General features: G+C 41.7%; 1 protein-coding gene across 2 annotated transcripts in view; it reads right to left on the reverse strand.

The window, feature by feature from the left end:
* Positions 1-5,673, reverse strand: part of INSC (INSC spindle orientation adaptor protein) — a 126,176-nt gene extending 120,503 nt beyond the window's left edge. For both annotated transcript variants that reach the window (XM_053945834.1, XM_053945832.1), the window contains exon 1: positions 5,510-5,673. The gene's annotated coding sequence lies outside the window, so the exon portion shown is untranslated. The remainder of the gene's footprint in view (positions 1-5,509) is intronic.
* Between the last annotated feature and the right edge of the window lie 3,151 nt (positions 5,674-8,824).

Below are 8,824 nucleotides of genomic sequence, written 5' to 3' on the forward strand. Positions count from 1 at the left end.
GTGTTTCAACACAGCTGATAAATAAAGAAAAGCCTTACACGGCAGTCTTCACTCAAGACACTTAAATCTGCAGCTTCGAATCCGCTTTATGCACTTTCCGTCACATCAAAGTAAAACACTTTCCCCTAGGAAAAAAAAAAAACGAGGATGGTAGAAAAAGCCTCTGGGTTCTCCGGGCCCATTTAACAAATGGAACATTTACTTTCTGTTTGGTGTAAAGTGACAGCTGGCTTATTAGAGCTGACACTGATCCTCCCGAGAGGATTTCAGGGAGCGAGTCACACAGGTGAAGGTCAACACAGCAAAGGAATTAAATGAAGAGAGGAAGGGAGCCACTTCCTCCTAAGGACAGAAATTAGCTAATAGAAAAGCTATTACTAAAGCAACCCTTTCTGGCTAGAAACGCACTACTTGCAATAGGTTTTGTTCTCGAGAAATGCTTCCAAGACACTTTTTGAATGTAAGTTTTTATGCCTTGTAACCAGCTCAGTGTGCTGCAGTCAGGACCCCAGTGCAGTCTCCACCTGCAGTAAGGGTTCAGTGAGCACAGCTTGCAACACTGTCACCGTCTGACTGACACAGCACCAAAGGCAACACCTGAAATACCCTCATTTATTAATCATCACTTCTGACATATGTGAAAAGGATCATTAACGCGGGATGACATATTTTAGAGTGAATAAGACACCAGACACAGCTACACTGCCTGAGTGAGTTTTAACTCCTGCTGCAGGCATACACAGCTGGCTGCAGAGCTGCATGAGTTCTCTGGCTCCCTCAGCAGACCTTCAGCAGGCCAGAGGAATAAAGACTGTAGCCAAGGCATGATCAGCTTTTGTCAAGGTTTGTTCAGCACTCTTGCTTTTGCCTCTCTGGGTCTAGCCCTGGAAATTACCTCCCTGCAGCACCAGGACCTTGGCAGCTGCTGCCCCACAGCAAAACCTGAAGAAGGAAGATTTCATCCTCACAAGGCTGGTGAGAGAGGGTGTAGCTGGTGCATAGCTATGGAAAGAAATGAGGTTTAAACTCTGGCCAGAGGCAGAATTCCTGCCTCAGACGAGGTGCACTCTCTTCTTGTGTGCAAACCCCTAATGGGAGACAGAGCTCGTGCTGCTCTGATGGTCTGATTTTTATTTCTTTTCATGTTTGCTCTGCTGAAGTTACAGCAGAAACAGAAATGTTTCACTGAAACATTTATTACCCCTGCTCCACTGCACTGAGTAGGGCAGCATATCTGTGTCCCAGCTAACACACTCAGTCAAATCAAGCATGTGGGTGCTGTTCCCCAGGGACCTGACCTGGACAGCTTGGCATGGGCACTGCAGGACAGCTCTCAGCCACCTGGGACTGTGCTCCAGCTCAAAGCCAGGCTTGACCTTTTTTTGAGAATGCTTGAACGAGGCCAATACCAAATTACTTTGCTGTGAGCCATTCCTTGGGAGCCCCCACAGCCGGTGGGTTTGTTACACATTGCACAATTTAAGGGAGCAGGAGAACAGCAGAAAGTGCAAAGTCCACCCTCAGTCAGCACAGCCTCCTCTGGAAAACTCTTACTCTGAATATTTCAGCTCACTTCCAGAACTGGTTTTAACTCCTTCCTAATCAAGAACACAAAAGGCATCAGAACTCTCAGTGACCCACCACCATTCTGGGTTTCTCTAACAATTCTAGAAGTCAGTGAGTTTGGGGTTGCACAGAGAGGTCACTAACTTAATCTGACAGGTACCAGCACCTCTGGATTTACTCTCATCCCTCTCTAGGTATTCTTGTATGATACAAATTCACAGATTTTATTATTATTTCAGGTGGATATGACTGACTTAAAATTATGAGGGCTTTTCCTGGCCAGAGACAAATTAATGTGTCTCTACTGACTACACTGGGACTCTGCCAGGGTGCAGAGTCTGGGGATGTGAGGGTATCAAAACAGCATCATTTCTCTAGAAGTAGGTTTTCCCAGGTCTCTCTTAGATCTGAAAAAAGAAAAATTCTCAGTAACTCTGAATTATTGCAAATAAGTTGGAATTCTGATATCAGAAGTTTTCATGTGAAGCTCCATGTGACAAATCTCAGGACCACCAAAACAAGATTTTTGTCCCTTCAGCCAACTGAGGATGAAGGTGAAAAAATAAGCATGCTTGAGATGTAGATTTGATTCTATAGGGTTTTCCTGTATGACAGGAGAGCTGGGCAGGTTTAAATTCACAAAATATTCTGAATTTCCTAGATGACTTAGAGTGGCACAGAGCAGGTGTGTTATCCCAATATGTCTCAATTTTCTCAGAAAAACATGAGTGAGAAATCCATCTTTCCAATTCTCAGTCCTCATGAGAGCAACTGGATTTCGAGGATATTCAGAAATATACAAAGGAAGGCAGGATCTGAGAAGTTTGGCTCAGCTCTAAATGTTTGCAGAGTCCCAGTGATCTACTCCAGTTTCAATCAATAGTTTCAGTTCTGAGGCTCTGGATAATACCCTGAGATTGAGCACATCTCCGTGGAAGACCCCAAGGAATAGTTATAGATAATCAAATACATTCCTTAGCTCTAAAAAATTTCTATGAAATACCACTTGCATACTATATATGTATATATTCCGATAATATAGAACACACACTCAAAGAACTTTGGAAGTACACATGAACTAATAGCTAGCTCTAATCTCTTTTAAAGGTCACAAGCCTGCTAAAATGTTTTCAAGCATGAGCCTACCCAAAGGCTGTGGATTTCTTGTCTTCTCCTGGGATTACAGCTTTCCCTTCACCTGCAGAAGTTCAGGCCTTCCTAGGGCTTTTTCTTTGGAATCTGAAGTCTGTGGAATGAATATTTTTCACCAGACCATCTGCCCCCTGCCACCTCCCACCCCGTGAACCTCTGCAGATGGAGGATTGAAGTCCAGGAAGCACAGGGGCTGTGGCAGGGAAAGAACTGAGCTGCTGGACTTGTAACTAAGCACAATCCATTTACAAGCCCAATTAGAAAAGTTATGGTTAATCCCCACTTGGGAGGGAGGCAGGCAGGCAGAAGCACAGAAGAAATCTTGTTTAAGAGATAAGAACAACAGTGTCTAATCCCAGCTGAAGTCTTCTCTCTGTGCTTAGCTGAAGTTTCTCCACTGGGTCCTCTGTGCAGCTCTCCCAGACAAATCCAGCCTTCATGTCATGACCTACATTACCCAAAGAGACTCTTCCAGTATTCAGGAAGAGGGCACAGGTACATCCTCTGGGTTTCTTTTTGGACAGCACTGCTGCCTCTGACACTCTCAGAGACCCCTACAAAGGGCTAAGACAGCCCCTACACCCCAAAATATTTCCATATGGATTGGTGCCATGCATTTTATGGCCCATTAAGAGCAGGTAGCTACCTGGGGAGATGACTGAAGAATGAAGAATGGAGTTAATTGGGCCAGGTACACAGGAGGAAAAAGAAGTTTGGCAAGCGGTTGCTCACGCCACTCTAGCTGATTATCCTGCTAGTAAACCTTGCACTCTGTGACCACATTTGCTTTCCAGGCCCAGGAAAATATGTGCTTCCTCCTGTGTTCATTAAGTTGGTTTGAGGACTGGTACTCAACTCCTGCAGGAAAATGTGTGCCATCCCATGTGTGCCTTTCCAGCAACCTGCTTCAAGCCCGTTTTGTTTCCCCTTTGATCACCAGAGCTTTCTGCCAGAAATGACACATTAACTATTTGGCATTCAAGAAAATAAATAAAAAAGGTCAATGGGTGAAAAACATGTCCACGCACAGAATGGCAGTCCTAAAGAAACCAGGAGAAATGTCAGTGCCCTTTGGAAAAAAATCACACAGGCCAAAGGATGACTGCCAAAAAATACTAATTTCTTTTATTAGACAGTGCAGGTCTTAACCCCATTTTCCTTAATGCTCTAATACACATTTTACCTTATATGACACAGATGAAAATTTAATGCCACCTCAAAGAGTACAAGGGTGTATAAAAGAAGCAAAGAAACACATGGATTTCCTCTTTACCAAAGGGAAGGAAACAAACCCTTGTCTGTTACAGATAGTAAAATGCTAAAAATGCATAATCTATTTTTCAGTCTTCCAAGTATTCTCCCTACATACAGCTATGTTGACCTACCAAACCCATAAAATATTTCATTTTTGTCTCTTTCTATACATGCAGCACAATTTCAACATCCAGTACAATGTACATTGTTTTGGGTGTGATTTTCAGGAAACAAATTAAAATCCAACTGTCCAAGAACTGGAATCCTGAAACATAAAACTGCAAACATTTTTGAAGTAAATATTATATTCTTGTGTCAGTCAGCTCCAGTGAGATCCATCATACATATTTACCCATAGGCATTGATTTCTGGAATATCAAACCCCAGATAGGTGGGGGGTTTTTACACAATGTTATGAAAATCAAATTAGAATTGATGTTATTCTAGTATCTATCAGCCTTGACTTTAAGGCTATTTCATTTAAAGAGAGGAAGGAGAGAAAAAGCAGGGAACAAAAAGGTTTCCATGAAAATGGCCCTGTTTCAGGAGGAACCTGGCTACATCTGTCTTTTCACTACCTGGACATAGACCACTTTAAACAAAAACCATAGATATACTATTACGGGTTTTTTTCAGTCTGTCTGTAGAAACTGCCACATGTGCAACTGAGAAAAAGCACCTAACCCAGTAATAGCTTTCCCTTTCCAAGAGGAAATAACTTGCCTCAGCATTTCTAAACCATGCCACGTTTAGAAATACAGAAAAAAGTTCCTAAAGGCTGAGCTGTGCTTGCTTTCCACAGGCATCAGATAAGACCCTTCATATAAAATGAAGCTATGGCTCAAAATAAAGTAGCAACACAAAAAGGAATGCTGCGATACAGAAACACAAGCCCTGAACAGCAACAGAAATCATTCAAAAAAGCTGTTATCACATACACATTCACCTCCTTTCTTACATTCAAAGTGTATGAAAGTTCCAGTCCAAAATGCACTGACAGAAAAAGTTGCTCAACTGTTTAAACTTCACATTTAACATACTCACCGCCCTTGCAAAGTGCCTGTATAGATTTCATCTCACAGACATCTCAGAAGACTATGGACAGATCCTATCACCCAACAGCCATTACCGTTTGTCCTCATTTTCTTTCTGTATATACCAACAAATATCCTTTTTCTGCTTTTCCTACTGAAGCAGCCAATTACCTGCTGTGCTTTGTAAGCTCCCATCCACATTCCCCAGGAAACGGATAACATGAAGTGCAGCACGGTGAGGAGAGCTCACTCAGATGCAAAATAATTCCCAACTTACTCAAGTAAAGTCTTTCCACTGCATTCACAGGCTGAGCTATGTGTTAACTGTATTTATTCACCAGTGAAAGACTACACTTTACAGTTATAACCCTGGCAAATACTGAGCATTTCAATAATTCTGCTTTTTCCTTATCTGCACAAAGGGGTTTTATTTCTCTACCACAGCTGTACACAAAAGAATAGAGTGCCATTTCAACCCAAAACTCTCTGAAGTTACTACTTACCAGCTTGTGATTATATATTCAGCAAGCCTGAAGAGCTGAAAAGATTTTGTAGCAGGAGACAAAAGTTACAAAAAGGCAGGCAGAGTTAACAAAAATTGAGGGAAACTAGCATAAATCCTCTCTTCATTCATCTTCTTAAATGTTCCTGAAGACTAAAAAGGACCTTAAAGAAAGCCCTCTCAGCAAAGACTACATCCTCTTGTCAGTCGAACCCTGCATAGTTTCAGCTAGGCATCCATCCAAAAAAGACATGGAATTATTCTATTTTTGTCTCCCAATGCAAGTGGAAACATTTTACAGATTTGTGGTGATTTCTGTAGTGGTCAGCTAGTAAAGGAATGTAATTAAAGACCCTGATAAATGAAAGATAGTCCAGAAAGGAGGAACTGGATAAATCTGGAGATAAATACCAATTCCATTACAATACAGTCTGATATAAAAACACATTAAAAACTTTCAATGAAGTTAAAAATCCAGATGTGGTTTACTGGAAGAAAGTTGTAAAAACCTTTTGTTTTAAAAGAGAATTGTTGTCACCAGCACAGTTTCAACAAATGTAGGCTAATATTTTTTAATTAAATAATTTTAGTAAAAAAAAATTGAGGGTAATATGCAGAGCACTAAAAGTTTGGTTTACCACCCATGTTATGTCTGGTATGTTACTGGTTTTACACAACACAGGTGCTTCCTTAGAAGTACTTCATATGTTGCCTGTTGCTGTCTTACAAAATAAACCTCCTAAACTTCTGGCTTTGCAAAGTAGGAAAATACTTTGGAAATTATGTTTGGCTTCTATTGCATTTAATTTTTGCTCCTATTCTGTCAGTAAGAAAGTATGGCCATTTCCTCTGTACATTCAGTCTGGAAGCTGACTCTGAAACTCAGTGTACATCATTACTGATCTGCGAAGCTCTTCAGATCTAAGACTTCCCTCAGAAGGGAAGCTTTTAGTTCAATTCCCCAAAATTTTGTCATCATTGAAGAGAATGAACTTTTGTCCTTGCTGCCTTCTCCTCTCTGCTCAAACTTCCTCTTCTCCCAAGTTCCTCATTGTGCCTTTCACAGTGGCTGCTATTCTGCTCTCATCCATCCTCCCCTGATGTGGTCCAAGGCTGCCCTTTCCCATTATGCACTGATTTTTACTCCTTTTTGCAGCTCTGGGTCCCTGTCTCCAGGTCCTGCCCAGCCTCACTCTTAGGGCATCTCCAGCCACTGCAGCCTGCTGGGCAGCCTTCCACATTGCTCCTAAAGCTGTAGAAATCTCCCTCCTAATTTAGTCCAAGAGGTGCTGGCTGTCATCATCCCTCAGGTCAAAACCTTCATCCACATGCACTAGAAGACATGAAAGAACTGCAAGCTGGAGGGTTTCAAGGAACAAAGAATACATATTTTAACAGAGAAGAAAAGAAGCACTTGTCCCCCTGTTCCCTGGTTCTTAACTTACATGTTGCTTTTTTGCTTGGATTTTTTACATTCCCTTACAGTGGAAATGTCCTTGGGGTAGGAATGTTCTCACACTACATTTTGAATTAGTCTCTGGAGTAGCAGGATCCAGTCTTCTCACACTGCAACGCAAACAAGAAATAAGCTCTTTCTTTAATATCTTGTAACTTATTATCTTCTTCCTCAAATCACAGCTCTTCTGAGATGCAGCTTTCCACTAACTGTAGAGATTTGTTTTAGTTTTAGGGATGAAAAAGGGAGTTTAAAAAAAAACCCTGCGTGGATGGGTGCAGATTGTAGATTGCTACCCATGCATTACTAGGAATGACAGTGGGCTACTAAATCTTCAGCAGGACAAGGAAGTGCTTCCCTTTGAAACACCTCAGGCATATTACAGTGCTGGTTTCTGTAACCAGGAGCATGACATGCTATCATTCCATGCTTGAATTCTCACATTTGCTGAGAGTGGGACACGAAAATGTGAAGGAGAGGAGCACAAGCTAGAGCACAGGGGTGCAGAAGAAGGGCAAAACAAACTTTAAATGCCAAGGAGCATTTCTGCTTGGATTACATCTGGGAAGGCAGGATAAGGACAAGGCAGGATTTGTCTCTATTAAATTTGTCAGCCTTTTTTTTGTTGGCATAGGAGTTGAATTTCTCCATTTACTCCTTTTCTACAGGATACCTAGAAATCCTTCATTGATGATGTGTAGAAAAGCATCTACCTCAGGAAGTGCCAAAGGGATACCCAGGAAACCACAAACCTTCAGCCTCATTTTTACCTCAAACTTTATGAATAAGCACAGCTTCATCCATTTCATGTCCCACAAGCCTGCCCATATCTGCTCTGGAACCTACAGATTAACTATTCCCAGACCTCTTCTTCCAAGATTCCATCTAATTCCAACCTTTAGTTCAATCCCCTGCCATCCTCTCACATAGTAAAACTGTGGCTGTTTTTACAGCTTGCTCCTTCCTGGGCAGCCTTTCTCTCCAGCCTCCTGTGATTGTGCTGGGAAAAGCAATCCAGTCCTTGCACCCACAGCAGCTCCAGCTGCACCTTCTGGGCAGAGGACAGTGCCTGGGCCAGTACAGAGGGTTTGATTTTAATTCTACTTACCCCAGTGTGATGCTGGTCACCTAGAGGATGAGTGGTGCTTTAAAGATGAGCAAAACACTATAATTTAGGGAGTTTGCAATTTACCGAAAGACCTGTGAATTATGTGCTCAGAGCAGCTCCTAAGTAATAAAAGACTTGTGGTGACACAACCTAGAAAGGAAGGCTCTCAAACCTTATGTTCCTCACAGCAGAGAAAGGCTGCCAGCATTCCCATGCCTTCTCCCTGCAATGGAAAACCCAAACAGACACCTGGCACTGATGCAGATCACTGTTAAGCTCCACCACCTGATGTTGAATACAATTCCCAATCATTCTGATAGCCAAAATACAGGAAAATCATCAAGGCATTGCACAGTTAATGTCTAATTAACATCACATTTCTTGCTGGCTGGCCGTCAGCCACTATTACACTAGTATGACATTGACTTTTAAAATGGAGATGTTTTATGGCACTGATTGCTTAACTGTCTTGTTCTAAAATTGCCTGGTCTCCAAAACCGATCCATTTTAAACAGTTCCTAAGAGGCAAAAAGCACTGGATTAAGATTACTGTTCTGTTATTGGTCAGAGTATTAATTTCCTTCCTGTGATACCAGGCTGCTTATCATCTTTGACAACACACCTAATTGCTGTTACAACCCCCACAGCTTTTTCATAGGTGCTGTCAAGATTATTTTAATTAAAATAATATCTATTCAGAGGTTAATGAAAATAGAGAGAAAAAAATCCAACAGGAATTTGTCATTTGCCAC

The sequence above is a fragment of the Vidua chalybeata genome, chromosome 6, assembly GCF_026979565.1.
Source record: "Vidua chalybeata isolate OUT-0048 chromosome 6, bVidCha1 merged haplotype, whole genome shotgun sequence".
Taxonomy (NCBI): Eukaryota; Metazoa; Chordata; class Aves; order Passeriformes; family Viduidae; genus Vidua; species Vidua chalybeata.